A 19,902-nucleotide genomic window follows, 5' to 3' on the forward strand; every position below is an offset into this window, starting at 1 on the left:
GCACGAACTGGCTTTGTGGGAGCCTAGGCAGTTTGGATGCTCACCTTACTAGGCCTGGATGGAGGTGGGTTAGAACTTCCCACAGGGCAGGGAAACTTGATTGCTCTTTGGGCTAATGAGGGAGGGGGAGGGAAATGGGAGGCAGTGGCGGGGAAGAATCAGAAATCTTAAATAAATAAATAAATAAATAAATAAATAAATAAATAAATGTGTGCTCACGCAGAAGTTAGAAGGAGATGCTAGGAATTCTACTCAGAGGTGGAGGAAGAAGAAAAGGGCTTCAAGATCATCCTTGGCTGCATAGAGAGTTCAAGGCTAACCCGGGCTTCAAATGGGTTCTGTTTCGAAATAAAATAAAGGCACACACAAACTGTATCAGAACATAATGTAGCATGTGAGATTATACAGTAAATCAATACAACAGCAATAATTCAATATTTATTGAAAGCAGGTTATCTGTAGGTATATGACAGCACTTTGAGGGATCTACAAAGTCTAAGAAATGCTCTGTGTCTATCAAGAGCCAAGAAGATAATCAGAACTTTAAAGCACCATGGAAGACACATCGACATTATGAACATATGTGCACAGTACAGGTGACGATAAAGCGTAGACACCACATAGAGGAATGCAAACAAAACTCCCTCTGAATAAGGAGAGAGCGGACCACTGGCAGCAACACCACCTGCTTCCCCTCCATATCACGCTCATAAATCAGCGAAGAAAATAAACTGTGGTTTTCTGCTAGATGTTCTCATTTAATTAAATTTATTTAGTCAAATTAATTCTGCCTTTAATTTAAAATGAGAGAAGAAAATACAGTGTTCATTCAGCTATTAACTCCTAAGACTAATAAAAGTAATGATAATGAGATCATTTGCCAAGTGCCAGTCACTGAGTTGATGGGTAGCTGTGCCATGAGAAACTGAATCGCTTGTTTCTGTTTCAACAACTTTGCTCCACTAGAAAACACCCCCGGATAGCCACACGCTAATCGTCAGGCTAAAATACCACCTATATATCCCTGTTCTGGTTGGGACAAGAGCTTCACTTTCTTTGGCTGTATTTGGAAAGCACCCCCTTTTCTTTTTCCTCCCAGCACTTGCCACCTCCACATCTCTCCTGAACCTTGCAGAGTGAATCAAAGACCAAAGACATCAGCATGCTACTATGTCCCCATTTCAGGTTTACCTACAGATTTTTCTCCCGTTTGACTAGGCAGGAAGAAGCCAAGATCTGTAACTGATAACTGACCCATTCCACTTTCTGACGAAGCAAGATTCCATGCAGCTTGCAAAGACAGTGGCAGACAGAAATCTGGTCGGCCATTTCACCGCCCACGTGACTCACTTAAGGACAATTATTCCTTTGAATTGCTTTTAGCACCTTTGTGGACTTCTTTTTCTTCCGTGTCCTGAATTATTTTGCTTTTAGTCAAAATAGGACTTTTTAGAAAGAAAAGAGTGGGTTTGCACTCAAAAGTTCAAGGGCTGGCCAGTCATGTGACACGCTGATTTCCTCCATTTTTTTTTTTTTTTTTTGGTAAGGTTTCTCCAAGTTCATTTTTTTCTGCAACAGAAAAAGTAAATTAATAGAGTGATTTGCTGTCAGAGAACGAATTCTAAAAATTAAACATCACCCTTTGATTATTGTTTCAATCTCCATTTGCCTTTTAACCTAATAGAGCCAGTAAACTAATTTCCTTTGGGCATTTTGTTCAATGGCATCGTGAGCGACACATTACTTAGCTAATGCTGCAGGACAGTCACGCAGGGTCACATGGCTAGCAACCGAACATTAAAGGGTAATTTCCAGGCCATCAGTGGCACTCACTTCTGAGCAAACCACATCCTGCAGGGACGGGGCTGGTGTGGGAGTCCGTTCACATGGGTTGGAGTCCCAGGCTTCTCCCAAGCCCTTGCTACCATTTCACAGCCTTACCTGAATTCTAGCAGTCAGTTTGCAAAACCCAGAAGGGGAGCCCAAGCCCATCTCCCCCTCTAGTTAAAGTTTAGGAAAAAGGTAGCACAAACCCACATTGTACTTTCTTCATACCCACAGCCCATCATCGTCTTATTGAACACTGTCGTAATTTTTTCTTACCCTTTGAGTTTTAGTGCCCCACAAATCCTGGGCTCAGGTAGAAATTGGGGGTGGAAATAGAACTATCCAGACCCAGAAGCCTAGGGGGCTCTGACTGTATTACGCAACAGCACTCTAGAAGGGAGAACTGTGGCAGACGCCACTTGTTATACTGGGAGATATTTGTGGAATGCCGTGTTCTATCTATAGAAGATCTACAAGCCTGGGGCCAAAGGGAGCAGAAGCAGCAAGAGTCTGAAGCAGGAATTGGTGTGGCTTGTTTTTGTTGTTTTGGTTTGGTTTTCTAGAAGGACTCATATACACAGAGCACCTAAGATTTAGTGTTTCTTGAGTGGGGAAGAGATTTTTTTTTTTATATCCCTCCCTTCCTTCAGTGAATCCACTCCACATTCTAGAGTTCCTCTTAGGTAAAAAAAAAAAAAAAAAAAAAAAAAAAAAAAAAANAAAAAAAAAAAAAAAAAAAAAAAGGAGAAGACAAGACACAGTTAGACCAGGGTTATTTTTCAGAAAGGGAGCTTGAAGCCATCATGTCACTCCCTTACGCTTTTACCACGTGCCAATGTAAGCTAGTAAGTCTTGGGAGTGCGCACTGAACAAAGACAATATGAAGACAAGAGATAGGACAGTCATCGCTGTGCACAGAAGGAAGATTCCCTTTCCCCCTTTCTTGCTTTCTCAGATTCACAGGTGTGTGAAACGGATAGTGTTGAGTCTGGGGTGTAAATAAGGAAGCCAGAACCAGGAAACAAAACAAACAAGCTGGGTGTAGTGGTGTGTGCACTCAATCCCAACACTCGGAAGCTGAAGCAGGCAGATCTCTGAGTCTGAAGCTAACTTGGTCTGCACTCTGAACTCCAGAACAGTCAGGGCTTCTTGCAAAACAACAACCAAAAAAAATAACAAACAAAACAAAAAGCTAGAATTTGGGGTAGAGAGGTGGTCAAGTGTTTGCCATATAAACATGCAAAATACAAGAGTCCCAAGAAGTGGGTATTTAAGCAAAGGGGTTTTTTTTGGGGGGGGATAAGGACAGAAAAAGACTTGATAATAAAAAAGGCCATGATCAGTGTATTTCAAGCAACCATCAAAGCACAGAGGTCTCAAATAGCTTGATGCTTTTGAAGAACTGTAAATAGTTGATACAATTAGTGCAAATACAGGTGAGGACAGGTAGGAAATCCACATTGTACAAAAGTGAGTGCCTTCTCTCTACTCTGAGGACAGTGTGCTTTGTCCGAAAAGACACAGGACATCCTTGGACAGTTAACACAGGAGCATGCCTCCAGGCTAGTTGTTCACTACCCGCTCAAGATCATGCACCTTGCAATCCCTGTGTCAGGGTGAGTCTGCAGGTCATGGCATGTTTGAGATTTGGGGTCAGGCGGCACGGAGAACAGAAACCAAGTAAAAAGTAAGAACCAACCTGACCTGGATGTGAAGTCAGGATTGTCAAAACCTCTGGATTCTTACTTAATTCCTTGGTTCTTTTGTCTGAACTGATGTGAATTCTTCATCTTGAGGAAACCAAGAGCATTCGGAGCATGAGTCCTTGGGGACCACATTTGGTGACTTGTGCTGTCGCAACAAAACATCACAGGGGGCTAGCCTAAACAATGGAACTACATCGCCTCACAGCTGAAGAGTAAAGAAGAGGGAGATCAAGTTAGAGGTACAGCTGGTTCCTCCTAAGCGCTGTCCCGCACTTAACTGGCTTCTGATAATTTCCTACAATCTGTTATGTCCCTTGGCTTGGAAAACATTGCCACAATCTCCACCTTCATATTTGTGGCATCCTTCCTGAATGCAGGTCTGTCTACAGATTTCCTTTTCGTGCAATGAATCATGCCAGGCATGGTACAGGGGATGAAGGCAAGAGAACTAGGAGTCCGAGGTCTTCCTTGGATACAAAGCAAGTTCAAGGATAGCTTGGGTTACATAAGACCCTAGTCTCAGAAAAAGAAACAAATACAAGAAAAGCTCAATTGTATAGGCTTAGGACTCAATCTAGTAGCCGTGATTTTAGTTTCACTTGACTGTAACTGTAAAGAGCCTGTCTCCAAACGAGGTTACACACTGAAGCAATGGAGACAATGACTTCAATGTAAGAAATTTGTAGCTACCGCTCAGTACACAAGGGTATAACTTTTATAAAAATTGGTTTTGCTGCTTTAAAATGACTCTGAATTGATTTACATATTAAAAGTGTGAGATCCTGTTTAAGTGACAAGACAAAGAAGGGAGAGCCCCATTAGGAAGAGACTTAGAACAACCAAGTAGTTCACAAAGGAGACTACACTGGGACCCTTAAACTATATTTTAAAATACATTTCATTATTTTCTTACGTGTATGTCTATGTCTATGCGAGTGAATTCTTTGTGTGTATGGGTGCCCATGGATACCAGGAGAGGGCAGACACTGGATCCCCTGGAACTGGAAATTGGGGAAGTTTTTGAGTCACCTGATGTAGATGCTGGGAACCCAACTCTGAAAGAGCAGTGAATGCTCATAACACAGAGCCCCCATACAGTCCTGATACACGCTAAACCTTAAAAGAGTCTTCTCCTTTTCTTATGTCAGGCATGGCGGAATGCAGGCCTCAGGAGACTGAGCTATGTTCTCATTTTCTTCAAAGAGAGCCTGTGGAACACTGAAGACACTGACACGAAAAATAAGATTTAAAGGGCTGTTGTATAGCTCTTGCCTAGAATGCACGAGTCCCTGCATTCAATCCCTAATACTGCCAAGTGTGTGTATGGGGCGGTGTGTGTGTGTGTGTGTGTGTGTGTGTGTGTGTGTGTGTGACTTTCTAATTTGTTGGGTTTCACAGAAGCAGGAGTAAGGGAAGGCGGTTGAGAAAAAAAATATGATGTAGAAATGTCATCCTTAAAATCTTTTTGACTAATTGGAAGCTTCCTTCAGCTTAGGAACCCAATAGCTCTCTGATCGGGCTTTTATCCTCTTTATGGAGAAGGAACTGAGGGCCAGCAATGTTAACGACATCCTTTTAGGGTCCATTTGGGAAATGATGGGGCTTGGGATGTAAAAATCAGTCTATTCTAATCTCACTTGAACTGCCTGAGTAATTTTTTTGAGCATCTTGATTGAAAACCAAGTATTTGTTACAAAGATGTTTATAGTACGTTGCCCAAAGAAGTAGCCTCTGGGGAGAACACTGTTTGCACCACAAATTATTGATGTTCGATTTTATCAAAATCCTCTGTGAAGCCACAGCTGTAGGTCCTCTGCTGTGATATCCACGTCATGCTATGACATACTAATACCCATGTCATGCTATGACATACTAATACCCATGTCATGCTATAACATACTAATACCCATGTCATGCTATAACATACTAATACCCATGTCATGCTATAACATACTAATACCCATGTCATGCTATAATATACTAATACCCATGTCATGCTATAACATACTAACACTTTTTCCCTTTGATAGCGAGGTCCAAGCTCAGGCTATACAAATATCTTTCACAGGTTCTTCCCACCCAACTCTTCCGCAGAAGTGGGCGCCCTCATGAGACAGGACTGTGGGGAACAACAGACACCACCTTCCATGTCATCCTCCCCAGCACTATTCCAATACATCACTCCGTCTTTAATTTTTGAGAACCCACTTTACTTTGAAGCTTTAAGGAGAGAAGATAGACAGAAGCCGAAGCCGTTAATGACAACAGTAGACCCACCCTTTAAAGTACTCATTCTCGCTGTGGGTGGAAACGGAACGAGTCATTTTTGCCCGTTTTCTTGGGCAGGAAGGTTAGTTAATAGCTCCATGCTTATAGCTTAGTAGAAGTATTTGTAGAGTTGACAAGACACAACTTAAACGCCGAGGCCAATGAGATACTAAGGAGCAGGAAGGCTTAGGTCATTCTCGCCCTGGCTCTGGTGATTATGCACATCACTTACAAATGGGAGGATTTCAACAGCTGCAGTCTCCTTTCTTGTGTCAACAAAGTGAGAAGATCCGAACCCCAGAGAGAGCTGAGACCAATAGTCTCTGGCTTTGGCACGTTCCTTCCTTCTTTTTCGTTAGCTATTAGTTTTACATCTTCCTAGTCTTTGACTTCAGTTTTACATCTTCCTAGTCTTTGACTTTTGCTTTACCACCAGAGAAACATATTTGCTGCCGAAGAAAGTCTTAAATGGGCAGCTTTGTTTTTTCTTGAAGGGATACGAATTCATCAACATCACCTCCCTGCTCCTAGCACATAAAGCCTTCTCTTCCTTCAAGATGCTACTTACAGCATCTTGGAAGGTTTATAAGTCATGGAGAGATCCACAAAGGATCTGCTTTGCAGGGACATCTGTCAGGTTGGCATTACCAGCGGCTGTGGGTTCTGCTCCCTGAGGCCTGGTGTCCCAGTACCCACAGCGTGACTCCACGGATCCGGAAGTAGAAAAGTTAAGGGGTTCTGAGTTTTATGGGGACGCAAATGTCAGGGCAGAACTTTCAAACAGACTGAGTCCCTGTTGTACGTGGGCGACTGAGCCTGACAGCCCAGCCCTAGGAATCGGGCAGAGTTAAAACACGGAGAATGGCTTGGTCAATGAAAAATAATCTTCATGATGGAATGAAGGCTTTGGACCTCGTATCTAATGCTCCGGGCTAACTCGAACCTGACCCCCGAGACACCGTGGTTGGTTCCCCGAGGGTCCTCAGCTGCACCCTCTGGCTTTTTCCTTGAGACCATCAGTTTGCGCTTCATGTTCTGAATTCTCACCTTCTTGGCTGCGGAGCCGACTAAGGCCAACCCTCAGGGAATTACACGAGATAGGATCGAGTCCAGGTGGGGTTACCAGAGGCGAAAGCGCCAGAAGGAATCAAGAGTTTAATTAACTTGTGCCCTCTCTACACGCCCCAAAGGAAAGAGAACCCTAATGGGGACCCTGTCAAACTGTTTGATCAGAGGAAATTGGGTTTACCTTTTCCTCCCCTTCACCCTTTCTATCTCGCAATCAATCCGTCTGGATTATTGACTGAAACACGACCACAGCATTAAAAAGGGCAGAGACTCGGGGGCGGGGCGGGACGGGACGGGGCGGAGACTCGCGGGCCTGCAGACCGCAGCCCGGCGGGTGCAGCCTGGCGGGAGGGATCGGGGGCCCTGCGCTGTGCGCGTGGGCGCGCAGAGTCTCCTGCATCCCAGGCGTCCGCGCTCCGGGATTTCGCTGGCGCCCGCTCGGCGGCCCGGGGCGGGTGCTCTGCAGCGGCCCAGGCTGGAGCGCGCACTCCGCCTGCAGCCGAGCAGCGGCCGGGGAGCCGCCACCATGCCATCCCCGCGCCGCCTGCGCTGACCTGGTACCGCGCGGCCGCAGCGCTCCGTGCCCGGCTGCGGACGCACCCGGGGCTGCGCACGCGGGAGCGCGCCTGACGCGGAGGACCGCAGCTCCCAGCGCCGGCGAGGAAGATCGCGCGGTCACCGCTCGCGCGTTGGGGTGAGTGGCTCGGGGCGCGAGGGCGGGGGGGGGGGCGCCGCGGCTTGGGCCGCGTTGTCACGGCGCGGGATGGGACGTCCGGCGGTTTGGGAGCGCGGGGAAGACTCCGGGAGGGCTGCTGGGCTGTGGTTGCGCAGAGGCTGGGCGCACGGCCCCTCGTGCTGCGTGGCAGGCAGGTCGTGCCGGCTCTCCCCGCCTCCCCCGGCGCCGAGGCCAGCTGCATGGCCCCGAATCGGGCCACGCAAGAGCGGGGAGGCGAGGGTGAGTGGCTGAGGATCGCCTGTCACCTACTGGCGTCTGCGGAGAGGCTCGGCCCCTAGCGCGCCCGGGAAGGGCCGCCTGCCCTGGAGAGGCAGCCGCAGCCTGCCCTCCGTGGAGACCCCACTCTGCACGCAGCTCGCCCGTGGGAGAGAAGGGGAGCCGCGGCGTTCTCCCTTCTGGCAGAAAAAGTTGAAGAAACTAGGTCTGTTAATAATTAGCAGGAGCGGGACTCGGGATGCAGCAGAAAAGCTGTTGAGTTTTCATTGCCCTCTAAGAAAAACAAACGGCATCGCCAACGACTATTGGCAGGGCCGTGTTATTTTTGGGACTTTCGGAAAATTGTCCACAGATTGCATTCAGGAGACTGAAGACGGAGGGGGGTGTACCCGGGAGGTCGCGGGGACGGCTGGCACAGCTTTGAGTTCCAACCCGCCCCGGGAGGACTCAGATTCTTAAGCCTGACGCACTTGGTTCCTGGTTTTAAAACGTGTCAGGCAGGACTGCAGCCAGGATCAAGGAGAAGAACGCACGGCGAACCGGTCTGAAGGAGCATATGTGAAAATCCCTGGTGGAGCCCAAGTGCACTTGTGCTGTTTAAAAAAAAAATGCTGCATTTGTGGCTTTTAGGGTAGGTTTTATGAATGACAAATTATACTTGATGAAATTGTATCTCCTATCTGTCCCTGAACAGTTCTGTCTGCCGCCTGGTTTTAATCAGCGCTTTCGGAAGGCAGTGTCTGCGCTGCGCTGATGTTATGTAATTGACGTGGTTCACCATCAGATATTTTTTAATGTACTTCTGGAGTGAAGGAGACTTCCATCTTCAGACAAGCCCAAGGTGTAGACGAATGAGGGCTGTTAAGGTTTGCCCTCCTCTAGCTCCAGATGTGTGAGCTCAGCTGTTGCCTGTCACTTAGGTGACAACTGGCCTTTTTCCCGACTAAGCCTTTGCTGTCGCCATTATCCTCAGTGAAGTGTCAGTGTTCAGCGGCCTTCTTTACCAAGAGTGGGACCGTGCCCCTTGGGACGTGTCAGCCGCGTTTGATCATCCCCAACAATATGTCTGTTTTTAGAGTAGGAAATGGGGAGGAGAGAATACCAAAACCCTTGACAGCCAGATAGATACACTTTTAGATTTAGGACCAACCTAATCTAAAAATTCTGTTTTCATCAAGACAGCTCCATAAGGATGACGCAATGTTTGTCGAGCCTTTTTGCCTAGAACAATATTTACTCCCACCAGGGGATTTAAAACTTAAACAGCAACCATTTATCTTGCTGTCTGGTGGGGTTGGGTTCATTTCGCCTCCAATGTGGTCCCTAGCCTAGGTGGCTGGGACAAGAATCTATCATTGTAGCCAGCTGGAGCCTAAAGAAAGCAAAATACAGCACCTGCTGGTAGCAAAGAGTTCTAAATGCCATCCGCTGGCGAGTCAGAAAACACAGAAGGGGATATTTAATAAGCACTTCTAGAAGTGTTTATACGAAGGATTTAAAGGCTAACAATGTAGGTGCTATACAAAAGGCACTAGGAATAAGGGATGCTACCCTCTGTTAAGAGTTCGAACACTTACTGATAACTCAAAATAAGTCATGCCTGGCGTGGATGAATGACTCGTGCTTCGAAATGAGCCTTGGGAAGGAAAAGAAGGGGAGCAGAATGGTGTCTAAAGATGGACAGGTTGATATGAGTGAATGAGTTTGGTAATTTGGTTTTCCCCTTCTTAATTTGGTATAATTGGAGAGTTACCAGTGAGTGAGCCTGTTGATTCACGGATCGTTTTTAAGAGAAAACTGCTATATTTCACTAAAGTGACAGATTCAATCAGTTCTGCAGGTGATACTAATGATGCTTAAAAGGTTGCCTATGATTTTTAAGATATATATAACCAAGGATCATGGGTCTACTTTTTGTAATAATGAGTCAGCTTGGGTGATGAAAGAAAAACAGCACAAGCTAGAAGGAGAAAGAAACTTGGTGGTTGATAGCTAGGTGGTTGGTAGAAGTGCCCCTGCTAGTCTCTCTTAGTAGTTTAAAATATCCAGAATAGGTAATCTCTTTAAAGTCTACAGTAGCTTGTCCGTGGCCCACAAAAGGTTAGGTTCTGCAAGCAATGTCTTTGCAATACTGGGGGCAAACCTGGGCACGTGCTCACTCCACAGCTGAGCCACACCCCAGGGAGTGACAGCCCTAATACTGGAGAAATAGAATGAGAACCAGGTAGAAACTCTCACAAAACCTACCCTATATTTTTGAATTGTCTGATATTAAGGGCAACAATTCTCAGTTGAGATGATCCTTTATTGGTTGGTATTTTAATTACAGCAGTTAGTTCCCTGAACATAGTATCTTATAAGGGATAAATTTTCCATTTTAAAAAAGTAGAATTTCAAAAGTCAACAACAGGGTTCTGGAGAGATGGCTCAGTTGGTAAAGAGCTTGTACAAGTATGAGGGCCCTGGTTCAGATTCCCAGATGAGCATGGTTACCTGCGGTTGTAATCTCAGCAACAGCGGAACAGGGCAGGCAAGGTTTCCAGAGCACCAGGGAGCCGCCTAGACCATCAGTGAGTTTAGGTTCCCTGAGAGACTGTGTCAAAAAACAAGGTGGAGAGACAGAGAGGGAGATGGGTGACATCAACCTCTGACCTCCATGCTGACACCACATACGAACCCCCACACACACACACACACACACACACACACACATACACTGATTCTCATGTATGTACAGGAATGTTTGTTATGTCATCTGACCAAGATAGACTCCTCCGCTCAGGAAAATAGTTCTGTGTTTTCTCCATGTTATATAAAACAGTATTCTTTGTTCCATTCTTACTGTTGTGAGAATATTAAAATTGTGTAAATCTAGGTGCAATGTTCTAGAATGAAGAGGAATAAGGAAAGTGAATGAGGTGTTTCTTGGTGGGTGGGTGGGTTGGTATGCTAAGGAATCTTTATTTTTCTCCTGGTTATTGGATAAGGAACTTCAGAAAGTGGGTGTGAACAAAGGGTTGGAGCAGGGAGCAGAGTTATCTAGAGGCCAAGTCAGGTACTGCTACAGTGTCTCAAAGCCTCAGTAGAAGCAGCGGAGGCCGTGCTTCTGACAGAGTGTCAGGGACCAGGATGGCCTAAGGGCAGCATAGAGCCTTGCCCTTCTGGACCCCTCCCCTTGGACACGTGCAAAAATCGTCCCTCAGCACCCTGGCAACCAGCAAATGAACCACGTGGTTTACAGTGGTGCTCTGCAAAAGTGGAGTCGGCCCTGCATCCAGGAGCTGTGGCAAAGGCTGGCCAATAGCAACCAGGAAGCTTTGCGTGCCCCGTATCCCCTGACCCTCTCCTGAAGAAGGCAGTGGAAAGAGGTTTGCTTTACAGCTTGGAGCATGCTGATGTCATGACATTTCTGGCACAGAGATACGACAGAATAATCAGATCCCTTGCCGTGTGCCAGAATGACATGGTTTTTCCGCGAGCTGTTCCTGAGCTGCTGGTTCACGGGCATGGGCTGTTTCCAGTTACTCGGGTGATCAGGCCTCTCAGACAGTTCAATAATTCTTCTTGTGTATGTCTGTTTAAATGCTCCTGGTCACATCTGAAGGGACTTCTCGGAGAACACAAAGATAGTACCACCTTCCGTGGTCATTTTCCTATAAGAAAAAAAAAGTCAGATAGGCAGAAACCACTGTAAGTATTTGAAAACAGAACTGCAAACGAGCCAATAGCTGTCATTCACTTTTATGTAACTCTTCTCCCCAAGTTTTTCCTAGGTGATCCTAAGAAACCAACTGGCCCATGAAGCTGAGCTTGCGTTTTTTCTCCCTGGGGGATTGGAGCCAACCCCTTCCTTTCCAGCTGTTACATAGTTGTCAGGAAACAAGTGAGGGCTGTGTTATTTCAGTTGTCTTGGTACTCTGTCCTGCTGGTGGGTTTCCAGCTCCCACCAGCTTTGCTGTACTCTTCTGGCCTTTGGAAAGAAAGATGTGTCAGTGAAGGGTGACATTCTGCATTAAGATGCCCCCAGTGCCCCGAGTCCCCTCCCATAGTTCCACCGCCCTTCTTTTATGGAGGGTACTGAGCCCACAGCTCACAATTATGGTCTGTGACTTCAGTAACAATTCTGTTTGAAATGTTTCCAATTACACATGAGATTGGCCCCACGCAGCAGCTGCATGCCAAAAGCATTTCCTAGTGAGCTCCAAGAATCAGGCCGTGATTGCTTTTAATTTAAATAAAGGCTATTTGGTTTCCTGTGATGTTTTTTTATAACCACCTTTTCCTCCATTTGCGTTGCTTTTAAAAAAAATTAGAAAGGCCAATATAGAGTAGCCAGCACTTAATGTGATATGACCCCAGTTTTCTAGGGTCCCAAATGCTCTGAGCAAACATCAGTGGCTTAATAAAGGAAAGAAACTTTGTGTGCCAATGGGTTCCCCCAAGGAAGGGGAAAGGTTATCTGGTAACACATTGCAAGCCACAATGTTTTCAAGGTTTTTTTTTTTTTTCCCGTTTTTCGTTAGAGACGTATCAAAAATTATTCTTTGAGGCCTTTGGATATCGGATCCATTGCCTTTTATTCAAATTATTTCATCTTGCCATTTGAAGGACCATGAAGAGCTGTTTAAAACAAAAATACGAAAATGGTAGAGAGTTAAAAACATACTTTAGACAGAAGAGGAGACAGCAAATAATGTCAGGCATTCCTCGGCCACCAGGGCTTCCCAGTCCACCTCCTCTGGGGACTTCTAACTTTTTCTAACACAGTGGTGACTCCAACCCTCCAATAGCCAGCGGATATATTTGACGTATTAATCTTGAAAATAAGAAAATACACAGTCTTGGGACTTGGCTTGTGTGGACTGGGATCAGACTTGGTCCACAACAGTTTTGTGCCTCCTCCCCCTGAAACACAACACCCATAGCCAGAGGGGATACAGTGGGTGCGGTGCTGAAATGGTCCCCAGGAAGGATTTTCACACTGGCTCTTTCAGTGCCTCCAGTGCATTCTGGAGAATGTAGTTCTTCTTTGGGCTCAACAGTAGTGGGCTTGCCCGAATGCCAACGTCTCTCTTAGCACTTTTGGACCGTTTCCACCATGCGATAAATAGTGCTGTTTAGTCCAAATTTGTAAATGCCATATTTCATGGAGCCCCTGTGGGAACAGCAGAAACAAGCCCACTGCATGTGTGCCCTTTGCTTCAGGGACCAGTTCCTCAGTAACTACCATTAAAACAGAACACACATACACACACACATACACACACACATACACATACCCACACGCAAGCTCACAGACTCAGGCATACATGCATACATACTAGCCTAATAGTAAAACTGGACTATTTCACCTTAGTGAAAGAAAAGTGATTGGAGCTGTGATGTATCTTTACCAGAGGCATTTGTGTTTTATGATTACTTAAGTTATGACAAGCAAGTAGCATGGTAATCTGAAGAAATCAATAACTTGGTAGGTGTAATGGGTATCTCCAGTTAGGCTATTTCCACGCTTGAATAATCTTAAGTTCCTTGATTCTGAGCGGGAAGGAGGTTAGAGAGTATGGCACTTGGCTTTAAAAGAGACCCATGACAGACCATGTTAGGCTTTGCATGAGAAGACTGCCCAGAACACACATGCTGGAACACTTGTCTAACCTCTGTCAAGAGAAATGACACGTTCAATTCTTCTGTGTCTGTGTAATTAATATGTTTGGGCAGTGTTTGGAGTTTATGCATGCTACATAATTTTTTGAGAAACGATAAAGTGAGGCTTGAAGGACATGGAGCCCCAGATGTTTCTTATAGAAAGTGCAGATGTGCTGTGGGAATTCTGCACCACATTCTGCGTAGCTTAACTTGGTTCATCACAAGGGTCCCGCGAGGAATTCCGCTGAGCGGCCTCCGCTCCCATTTGCGCACAAGTCTTGAGCAATGGGCTGAAGTGATAGCTGAGCCCCTCACGTTGTTCTGAAATGCTTTAGCCTTTTGTGCTTTTCCGTGACTACGAAGGGAGGGGAAAAAATTGACATAAGAGGTTGAACTAACTTCACCATCTCCGCTCCCATTGTGGGCCGTCTATAAACGTGACCAGCTACGTGGGCTAATAGCCAAAAACATGTCCTTCAGCCCTGCCAAGTGTGAGAAAGGCAGGCCAGCTTTCTCCATTTTGAAGGATTGGAAACTGTACTTTCTTAACCTTCTTTTGAATTGTAAGGAGTTAGCCAAGAAAATCATTTTCCCCTCCTCCTCCTGACCCGGGGAGAGCAAACAGCAGCACTGTTGGGATGGGAGCGCTTTGCACAGCTGACTTGGCTGTGTCAAAAACAGGTGACCAGGTCATCAGAGTGGGAAGAGCCTGCTGGCTGGCTTTGTGATTGCCACCTGGAGACACTGGCTTTTTGAACATTGTTTCCATCATTTTCGAGAGAATATCTTGTTCGTGAACCTTCTTGTTCATGAGCAGGGGTTCTAGGACAGACAGCTGTGAGCTCACAAGAAACCAACCATGCAGAGGAAGACTGGTTTTTGTTTTTTTTTTTTTTTTTCCTGGAAAAAAATCATAAAAGTGGGACTACAGGCCAATAGCTGTGTGGTTTTCAGTCAGTTCCTCAGCATCTCTGGGCCTCAGTTTTCTTTTCTTTCTTTCTTTTTTTTTTTAAATTTATTTATTATATACACAATATTCTGTCGGTGTGTGTGCCTGCAGGCCAGAAGAGGGCACCAGACCTCATTACAGATGGTTGTGAGCCACCATGTGGTTGCCGGGAATTGAACTCAGGACCTTTGGAAGAGCAGGCAGTGCTCTTAACCACTGAGCCATCTCTCCAGCCCCCTGGGCCTCAGTTTTCTCATATATACAATGAAAGAATTAGGCGAGGTCTGTATGTAATGAAAGAATGTAATCATAAACACCTGTGGAACTTTATCAACGGGCAGATAACGCACAGAGATTTTTAAGGTGGGGCAAGGGGGCGTGCATTTCTCTACACTGGATATCGAACCCAGGAAAGTCCTGTGTGGGTTCACCGCTAGCCACGCCCCCAGCCCTTGGGTGGACTCTTGCACACGTGGCCTGAATCAGCCATTCAGGTGATTCCGGTACACGGATGTGGTGGAGCCACTTGAATTAGACCGTGTCAGAGATTCACTGGCAGGAAGGAAGACAAATTGTGTCTTTGCCCCACAGGGGCTGAACTCAATGCTTTCTGCTTTTTCTTCTTCCCTGCCCGCTCACTTTTTCACCTCCTCTCTCTGCCTCCCTCCTTCCTCTTCATCTTCCCCTCTGCCTCCCTCCTTCCTCTTTATCTTCCCCTCTGCCTCCTTCCATCCTTCCTCTTTTGTTCATCCATGCTAAATGGCTACCCCATTCTATCGCTAACAAACTCTTGAAGTGTCACTGGGCCCAGTACTGACTATGATGATTCATGGTGATTCATGTCACAGGGCAGAGGCCTACCCCTGCCTGACACTCACTCGCTGCCGGCAAATACAGATGCCTGATGTCAAAGAACTTTGTGAAAATACAGTGCAAATTGTGTTCTCAAACAGTATACCTGCTATATTTTTGTCACCCTGGAGACACCTTTTAGGTAAACTATCTCCAAATTTAAAACAATTAACATAATCATTCACTAATCTGAAGAACAACATCATAAGTATATTATTTTACAGTACATTTGCCATACTCAAAGCATATTTATTGTAATTTGTTTCAGATTAGTAACTGACCCATAGTAATTAGTAATTTCAACTTGGGAGTATTCTCCCTAAAAAGGTATCAGGAAATGGGGGAGAGGGGTGCATCTTATTCCAAAGTACAAGTTTTTCAGAAAGTGCAATTTGCATACTGTTGAAAAAAATAACTTTATCCTACATCTTCTTACATTCCTAGTTCTTATAGTTGTTTAATAAATATTTTCAGGGTTTTGCGATTATATAAATATGTCAATTTAAGAACTGTTACCCAAATATATCACTATAAATCTTAAAAAACTTATCTGTGCCGGGCGCTGGTGGTAAATGCCTTTAATCCCAGCACTTGGGAGGCTGAGGCAGGTGGATCTCTGTGAGTTCAAGGTCAGCCTGGTCTACCAGAGCTAGTTCCAGGACAGGCTCCAAAGCTACAGACAAACCCTGTCTCGAAAAAAAAAAAACAAAAAAAAAAAGTATCTGAAAAATAATGAGTTTATTACAGTTTTTTTTACAATTTTGCATCCTACCTTTAAATATTTTGAATCATAAGATCAGACATTTTAAAATAGAACTTTATTAATATGACTTTTTAGATACACATTTTGTGTAGAGAGATACGGGTCTGCCCTTTCAACAACAGGAATACTGATTCCCATTTCCATTTCTTTTAGTATTATTTATTTTTATGTGCATTAGTGTTCTGCCTGCATGCGAGGGTATCAGGGCCCCTGGAACCGGAGCTGCAGGCAGTTGTGAGCTGCCATATCAGTTCTGGGAATTGAACTTGGGTCTCCTGGAAGAGCGGCCAGTGCGCTTAACCCCTGAGCCATCTCTCCACCCTTTCTATTTTTTTAAGATTTATTTTCTTTGTAGTTGCGGGGAGGGGGCAGGAGGAACAGGGATATGTACGCATGTAAGTGAAGTTGCCACAGTGGCAGGAAGACGGCCTCGGGTCCCCCTGAAGCTGGGGATGTTGTTGCAGATGTTGTGATACACGTTACATGGGTGCTGGGAACCGAGCCCAAGCTCTCTAGGAGAAGAGTGCCCCTCCTAACCATTGAGCCATCCCCATAACCCCGTTCTCATCTCTTTGGATGAAGGATCATTGGGAGAGCAAGAAGGGAGCAGTCTTTTTTTAAAAAAAAAATATTTATTTTTATTTATTTATTATGTATACAATATTCTTTCTGCAGAAGTGGGCACCAGACCTCATTACAGATGGTTGTGAGCCACCATGTGGTTGCCGGGAATTGAACTCAGGACCTTTGGAAGAGCAGGCAATGCTCTTAACTGCTGAGCCATCTCTGCAGCCCATGGAGCAGTCTTTAAACTGGCTAACTGTAGTTATTCCTGTAGCCAGTATTATTTTCATCCTTGCACAGACATAATTCCACATATATACCATAACGCGAAATTCTTGAAAACCGTACTTCATGCTCTACGCAGAGGCTAGCATCCGAGTCTCAATAAAATATGTGACAAACATATAGTTTGTGGAAAATGATTAATAGGATTTGTTACCCGTCTCCTTTCTTTGCCTTTTTGGTCTGCGGTTTTAGTTGCTGCTTGTGGCTATCCAGTATGGCCATCGTTTCAGCCTCCACAAGCTACATGGAACTTGAAAAGTCACTCTGGTGCATGTGGCCAGCAAGCATAAGTCCCTGGGTCCCTTCCCGGACACAGGGAATGAATAGTAACAGTCACCATCACTAGTGCTGCGTCTGCACAGCAAAAACCAAAGAGGACCGGGGATGCTTCTTCAGTTTCCCCAACTTTTGTTTGTTTGCTATTGTGTGTTTAATTCAATCTAATCTTTTTTTTTATATGTAATAAGGCTTTTAAGTTCACTATTCTACAATCTGACTAGCTTTCCGATGTCCCTTGGACTTCTCACTGTGCGGGTACAACCAGCCAGTCAAGAAATCAACTGCCTCGGCACCTCTTCCTGTTCAGTGCGCATTGCTGAATCAAACATCCGGGGGCCTGAGTGGACGTTTCTTCACTTGGGTTGTGTGCAGGGTGTAACTGAAAACTCTCTCTTCCGGTCATTTTGTGAATGACACAAGGCACTGGACGCAGGAAGAGCTAAGCCGTAGCTGACAGAGTTGAAGGATCATTGGGAGAGCAAGTGGGGGGTAGGCGGGGGGAGGGGGGGCTGCCTCCCAGGGTGACACAAATGTTTGTTTCCCAGCTAATCCCATGTTTGTGATGGATTCCAAACTCCTATAAAAGGGCGTGGGATGGAGGCTCACTGTGTCATCCACGTCGCCGCCCGAGGGATCAGAGACATAATACAGAAAGATACCTTTCTTGTCAGTGGGCTCAGAAGGGAATCCCTGCTCTGGCTTGGGAGGCCCAGCAGCAGCGCCCCTTCGTTCCCCAGTGCCACCCACCAACCCCACCTGTGACTTCTCCATAGTCCTAGAAAGCCAACTCTCTGTTTTCCTGGTCTGCAGCCCCATCCCCAGCTCTAGAGCCCCTCGGGGAGCATGGTAGGTACTTAATAACCGTGAACAGAGTGAATCCTCGCTGTAGTACAGCGGGGTGCAGTGCTCAGAAAAACATTGTACTATAATTTCATTCTGATACTCAAGCCGTAAAGTTATGAGATGATTTCTTCTCTACAAATCTGGTACTCAAGGACCATGTTATACATAATATAAAGACAAAAGAAGCCAGGACTGTTTCTTCCCTGAGTCTTTCTTGTTTGGGGTTTAGGTTGTTTTTATTGTTCTTTGGTATGGTTTGGTTGTGTTTCAAGACCAGATTCTCCACGTAGACCTTGTTCTTGGAACAGGTAGACTAGGCTGGCCTAGAGCTCGGAGATCTGCCTGCCTCATCTCCCAAATGCTGGGATTAAAGGCCTGCGCCTGGCCTGTCTAGGGTGTTTTTTGTTTTTTTTTTTTTTTCCTAGCTGAAGTTTCTGAGAAACTTCCCTCTCATTGGAATAAAACTAGGTGAGAGGCAAGAATCAGAGACGGGCTGGCCACCCTCCTTTCCCTTCCTCCACCCCACAGTGACAGGTGAGCTAGGACAACACAGCAGAGGGAACTCGGTCCTCAGAGATGAGCGTCTGCAGAAAGGAAGCTCCGTGGCCTTCCTCTTCACCATGAGCTACAGTCCCTACTTAAGAGAGAGGTGGAGGAAGCATTCTCAGACAGGCTTTGGGGCTGCCCCAGGGTGACAGGCTGTCATTTACTCCTGATTTCAAACTGCTTGCTAGGAACCCTAGTTGCTTGAGTTATTATTATTGTAAAGTCTCAGGTTCCAGGGACTAATTGGCAGTGGCTCAACTTTTTAAGAAGCCTAACCAACTTATTTGTCCAGAAATGATCATGTTTTAATTTGACACTTTTTTCTTTTTTACCACAGTCAGACAAATGCCCCCCAAGTGCAGAGTGCCTTTGGGTATATATACCTCATGCATCTTTACTTTGGGTTTCGGGGGGGCTACCCAAGGTTAACCCGATGTCCTGATGAGGAATCCACCGGGTTCAAGGCTCTAGCTGCTAAGCAGCTGTGGCCTGGCAGCCCCTCAATCAAGCACATCTGCAGCTGAGGTCTTCAAAAGAAAGAAAAGCAGGAAGGTTGAATGAACATCACTGTGGCTTACCCAGCACGGTTGATGCCTGTGGTCTCCTACACATGGCTGTCCTTCCACAGATATGTCCTGTGTGGGAAATGCCTTTAACTGGTGGCTCTCACTGAGTTGGATGCATCACTTAATTCTCCAGACTTCTTACTCTAGTCTACCTCGGTGGCCTCGGTTAGAATATGAAGGACATGGTGATAGTCTTAGTTTATATTTTATTTGACTCCAAAATGCCCGAGTTAGAGGCTATCTCTTCAGGGAGGTGGATGGTGGCTAGCGGAAGTGGTGTCCCATAGTCATCGTCACCACCCGAGTGGATGACTAGATTTATTAAAAGTCACCCGGAAACACTCCGGCTAGCAAGGTTCAGCTCACAGCTCTATCCATTCCTCCCTGTGGTCAGTTCCAAATCCAGAGGTTGCTATGTTCAGGAATATATATCCTTCGCAGACCCAACAGTTGTTCTAAATAGATTCCTTGTGGCACACTATGATAGCCACAGATAAAATAGATCCAAGCGGTGGTGGCGCACACCTTTAATCCCAGCACTCGGGAGGCAGAGGCAGGCGGATCTCTGTGAGTCTGAGGTCTATAGAGTGAGTTCCAGGACAGCCAGGGCTACTTGGAGAAACCCTGTCTCTGAAAACCTAAAATAAAATAAGCAAAAAAGCAGAGTTATTAAGTAGAAAGTCACCAATGTGTTGTATGTACAACAAAGACTTCCTTGTCTTTGGCAAAAAAAAAAAAAAAAAAAAAAAAAAAAAAAAAAAAAAAAAAAAAAAAAAAAAAATTGGAGG

General features: G+C 45.6%; 1 protein-coding gene across 1 annotated transcript in view; it reads left to right on the forward strand.

The window, feature by feature from the left end:
- Positions 1-7,341: 7,341 nt before the first annotated feature.
- Positions 7,342-19,902, forward strand: part of Prickle1 (prickle planar cell polarity protein 1) — an 88,288-nt gene continuing 75,727 nt past the window's right edge. Inside the window, exon 1 of the mRNA XM_050129504.1 lies at positions 7,342-7,563. The gene's annotated coding sequence lies outside the window, so the exon portion shown is untranslated. The remainder of the gene's footprint in view (positions 7,564-19,902) is intronic.

This window comes from Alexandromys fortis, unplaced genomic scaffold (assembly GCF_014885135.2).
Source record: "Alexandromys fortis isolate MF-2015 unplaced genomic scaffold, M_Fortis_MF-2015_v1.1 scaffold_28, whole genome shotgun sequence".
In the NCBI taxonomy this organism is placed as follows: Eukaryota; Metazoa; Chordata; class Mammalia; order Rodentia; family Cricetidae; genus Alexandromys; species Alexandromys fortis.